This window comes from Penaeus vannamei, chromosome 20 (genome assembly GCF_042767895.1).
Source record: "Penaeus vannamei isolate JL-2024 chromosome 20, ASM4276789v1, whole genome shotgun sequence".
Lineage (NCBI taxonomy): Eukaryota > Metazoa > Arthropoda > Malacostraca > Decapoda > Penaeidae > Penaeus > Penaeus vannamei.
The window spans coordinates 27,174,016-27,179,782 of NC_091568.1; positions in this window are offsets into that span (position 1 = coordinate 27,174,016).

Sequence of the window (5,767 nt, forward strand, 5' to 3'; positions counted from 1 at the left end):
CTTACCCTTGAAAATCTTTCTCACAATGAACTGTCAGTCAACAAATTGTATTGAAGATTATTAAAAGTAGCAATTTACCATCAATATAGGGAAATGACGCATAATCATTATCCCTAATCATAGAAATGACGCGGCGGTCCTAATGACCTGGCCACCGTGCCATCCCTTGACCTTGGCCCTGGTTTATTGTTAGGGAAAAGGCCTGAGAAATTGGCTGCCGACGAACAGACTCCGGAGACAGTGTACTATATCTATCTATCTATCTATCTATCTATCTATCTATATATATATATATACGTACATATATATGTATATATATACGTATATAATATGAATAACGATAATGTCCATAATAACAATGCTCTTCTCGAGTTACTCTTCGGAATAATAATCATCCAAACGCTTTTTATTATTCGTCTGAATAATAAAACTCGTGAAAAGTTCGAATCGTTACCTGTTGTTTTCATTTCTTGTTGTGGTTGTTTTTTCCTTTTTTTGTGTACAGTTTACCGTGTTAGTGCTTCTACTGATATATATATATATACATATAAATACATATATATTTATGTATATATACATATATATGTATATATATTTACACACATGCATATGTTGTTCATATATGTTTATATATGTATATATATGTATCTATCTACATATACATATGTATAAATATGTATTTGAGTGTATGCGCTGGTGTAATATATATTCATAAATATGTATATATATATATATATATATATATATATATATATATATATATATATATATATATATATATATATATATATATTATATGTATATGCGTGTGTTCGTGATATGCATATATATATATATATATATATATATATATATATATATATATATATATATATATATATATATATACATATATATATATGTACATACATATATAGATGTCAGGTATATGTATACGAGACGAAAGCTGAGAAGAAGAAATCCTCCGAAACGAAGCAGGAAAAACTTTGTTCGTATTTCTCGGCTTTTTGCTCTCCTGAACGAGAACCATCTCATCTGGGAAGGCACCTCAGATGCTACGGTTTTCTATTCAGTTCTGAGAAGAATTGAGCACATGCAGAACTAATTGCATTTGCATCAGATCCTGAGCAAGAAATAGTCTTCGACTTATATGCGTTAGAAAAATAATAGAAACCGAATTTATTTTGCTCTGTCCAAACATTTGCAGTCGGAAGGAAGACTGCAAGTAAAGACTGTTAAGCAATCAATAGTAAAGGCTAGAAATGCAGCGTTGCCAACGACCTTGAGTCTCCGTCTTGTCTGTGTACAAGTGACTGACCTTGACACTGGCATATAAATATATATATATATATATATATATATATATATATATATATATATGTGTGTGTGTGTGTGTGTGTATGTGTGTGTGTGTGTGTGGCACTTGGGCCTGATAGAATGGAGTCCGATGAGGTAAGGTAAGAAATTAGGCCGGCAACCGCAATCGGCGCTCTAACCAACTGAACCAACAGACGGTTATTAATATTTATAGCTTACCATCAACACAGATTACTGCTAGATTGAATCGCAGTAGGATCTTAGGACTGGAAATGCTTAGACAGAGCAAAATAAATTCGGTTTCTAACGCATAACGAAGACTAATTATTTCTTGCTCAGGATCTGGCATGCGTTCAAATCTTCTTAGAACTGAATGGAATACCGTAGCATCTGAGTTGCCTTCCTAAATAAGATGGGTCTCGTTCAGGAGAGGAAAACGCTGAGAAATACGAACAAAGTTTATCCTGCTTCGTTTCGGAGGATTTCCTCTTCTGAGCTTTCATCTCGTATATACTCCTTGGAGACCACGGAATGCGCTGAAGACCAATCCGTTGACAACGTGATCGGACTCAGGTGGAAGGATAAGGGCTAATTGCAACGAAGAATTGCTAAGGTGCACATGAAGGAAACACATACTTATACGGTTCTAGGATACTATGTCACGGGGAAACTATGCCGCGGTCCTAATGTTGCCACATCACGCTGTGACACAGCGTCCGTTTCGCAAGTGGATAAAATGTCGCGGGGAAGGCACGTTGCCATTTATGTCAGTACATCGCTGTTTATTGTCGACAGATAAGATTAGGAAGAAGTGTTGAAATTGCAGCGAAAATGATTTAGTATATAGAATACATAATAACACTAGTATGAGACATAACCATTTTTTTTCTCTCTCTCTAGGTAATGAAATATTTTGTGATGAGCATACCTTTATTGTTCAGTGGGGATCATCATTACTTTGGCTATTTGATCCAGATATTGCAAATCTACAAAGGTATGTTTCTAATTTTGTAATAAGGGATTTGATCCTCTTATTTACGAGCTGGTACTTCTGACCCGAGGGATGCTTCCTGCCAGCTGCAACCTCTGCACTCAGAAAATTCCTCTGGAAGGCGTTCATTGCTGCCTTCTCAAAATCTGTCATTATTGTTATTGGATTGCATGATAAACCAGGCGGTATTAGCTTTAACACCTCGTACATTTTATTATATATCTCTTCATTCTTTCCTGACAAAAATGCATAGACGCAAGGATATGTTATACCACCAAAGTATGCATGGAGTGTGTACTGCTGCTTGTATCCGACAGGGGCCACTTTAAACGTTCCATCACCAAACCAATGACGAGACGGCAAGAAATTTCAAATCAGAGTCTGCTGCGAAGATCATCACCCCATCATCTTCATAAGGAATGAAGGCCTCTCCGCTTAACGTTGTCCAAAATAGCTGAAGATCAGACACACCTGCCTTTTGCCGCACTCGCCTCAGCGTCCTCTTGATGGCGTCTGCCGTTGTAATAGATGCGCCCAGCCGACTTCAACTCTAGCGTCAAATGTGTTGACAATATGTGCGATGGGCTCTACTGTTGCGGCAGCACGTTCCTTCATTGCTGCTAGTATCCCCTCCACCTCAGCCTTCCCAGGGACAGCAGGATGTCTGTGGATGGGGTTTTGCCACTTCACTATTTCCCCATTAACGGTGTGAACCCTGGCACCACAGGTTCTGTCCGCATCTCCACACAACTTTGTCCTGATGGTCCCTTTCCTTCGTAAAGAGATGCTGGCCAACTCTGAGTTTCACAGTCGCCCGGTATGATGTTATAATGTGACAGACCTCGGGGACATTGACAAGAGAAGGTGGGAGAGGGTAATCTTCATTCAATCCCTCGTACCATGAAACATGGAGCTCGGGGTAGGGTGGTAATGGAAGCTCGGTTGAGTTTTCTCCATGCTGAATGATATCTCACTCTTTGAAAATTCATTATTATAGGAAGATCACGTGTTGAAACAGTAGCGGGTTAGAGCAATTAGGGTAGGTAAGGTCAGTTGGAGGATCCTTCAGAATTGCAGGGTGTGCAGGAGTGCTGAGTTCTGTGGTACTGACCATAGATTGGTTGTGGCTACCCTCCGGGTCCACTTCAAAACTCCCCAGCGGTCAAATGATCACCCTAGGGTGTTTCATTTGGACAGGCTGAGGGAGGGAGAGTGTGCCCGCGGGTTTGCTGAGGCAATCTCTGATCGTTTCGCAATGCTTGACAGTCTGACAGACCCTGTTCTTCTGTGGGATACCTTTAAGCGTGAAACACTTGATGCAGCTCAAGATACGATTAGTGTACGTCCGAGAGCAGTACAGAATTCCATCTCGCAGGAGACACTGGAAGCCACAGATGCATGTTGTGCGGCTCGTCTGACAGGGGATCGGGAATTGCACCGTTCTCATGTGCGCAGAACTCGGTCCCTGTTAAGAAGGGACAAGGAACAGTTTATTAGGAGTCTTGCAGAGGAAGTAGAAGGCCATTTCTTAGTAAATGACCTTTGTCCTGCATACCAAGCCCTGAGAAAGCTAAACTCCAAGCCCTCTTCACAGTTGACAGCAGTTCGCTCAGTAAGTGGTCAGATCGTTTAAGATCCTGTTGCGGTGCGCGAACGTTGGGCTGAGTATTTTGAGCAGCTGTAGCAGGTTGACCCACCGACAGTTAACTTGGATGCGGGTAGTGTCGAGATCCCGCTGCCGGATCCACCCATCAGTGAAGATCCTCCCTCCCTAACTGAAGTTAGGAGGGCGATTTCCAAGCTGAAGAGTGGTAAAGCAGCGGGTATCTGCGGCATACCAGCTGAACTGTTAAAGGCTGGTGGTGAACCTATGGCACGGGGGTTACATGCTGTCCTGGCTGCTATCTGGCGGTCCGGTTCCGTTCCTACTGACCTGTTGAGGGGTGTGGTCATCCCTCTCTGGAAGGGGAAGGGGGACCGTTGGGACTGCAGCAATCACCGAGGCATCACACTGCTCAGTATACCAGGCAAGGTTCTCGCTCACATCCTTCTGAGACGTATCAGAGACCATCTACTGAGGCACCAGATACTGGAGCAATCCGGATTCACTCACACTTCAAGTCATTGTATAGCGCCGCCGTGAGTTCGGGCGTGGGCTACTTGCAGCCTACATCGACCTCAAGAAGGCGTTCGATACGGTGCATCGGGAGTCACTTTGGGAGATCCTGAGGCTGAGAGGAATTCCAACAAGGATTATTGGACTAATAACAAGCCTGTATACTGGTACTAAAAGTGCTGTAAAGTGTGATGGGGGCCTGTCGAGCTTCTTTCCTGTTAGTTCAGGAATGAGGCAAGGCTGTGTCCTTGCACCAACTCTTTTCAACACTTGCATGGACTGGATACTGGGCAGAGCTACTGTTCAAAATCATTGTAGAGCAACACTGGGCAATATCAAGGTTACAGACCTTAACTTTGCTGATGACGTTGCCATTCTATCTGAGTCTTTGGAAACCCTAGTGGCGGCTCTCGATGCATTTAGCAATGAGGCGAAGCCTTTGGGTCTAGAGGTCTCCTGGACCAAGACCAAGGTCCAGGAATTTGGGGACTTGTTAGGAGAACCTGTTAAGTCGGTATGTGCTTACGGCGAAGACATTGAAGTCACAGAGAGCTTTACATACCTTGGTAGTGTAGTTCATAACTCTGGGCTGTCAGACCATGAAGTCAGCAGACGGATTGGCCTGGTAGCAGGGGTCATGAACTCTCTCAACAAGAGTATTTGGAGATGTCGGTACCTGTGCAGAAGGACCAAGCTACGGGTTTTCAAGGCCCTGATAATACCAGTTTTGCTATACGGTAGCGAAACCTGGACATTGTCCTGTGCCTTGGAGGCTCGTCTTGAAGCCTTTTGTAATAGGTCCTTGCGGTAGATCATGGAGTACTGTTGGCGGGACCATGTGTCCAACCAACGGTTGCACCGTGAGACTGGCACAGGACCTGTTATCTGCACAATCCGTGATCGCCAACTCAGGCTATACGGCCACCTGGCTCGCTTTCCTCAGGATGATCCTGCCCATCAGGTCGTCTCTGTTCGAGACAACCCTGGGTGGAGGAGGCCTGTGGGACGACCGAGGAAGTCGTGGCTTGGGCAGATCGACCAAACCTGCCGTGAAAAAATAGAGATGGGCCCCCGTCGGCGTCAGCCCCCTTGATGATGGTGATGATCAAGGTCAGCGGAAACCTCGCGCAACACAGTCACAACAACACACAAAGTAAGGTCAGCCGACGACCAGGTTATGTGAGGACACCTCGCGCGACACAGTCACCGCGACATAGTATCCGTCAGAAACTGAGACACCCCCGTCATACAGCTTCGCGACTTTCCTTCCAGGTCATAGTGTCCGCGATACATAGAGACCGTGCACCACTTATACATACACACTCGCACACTCACATGTATAT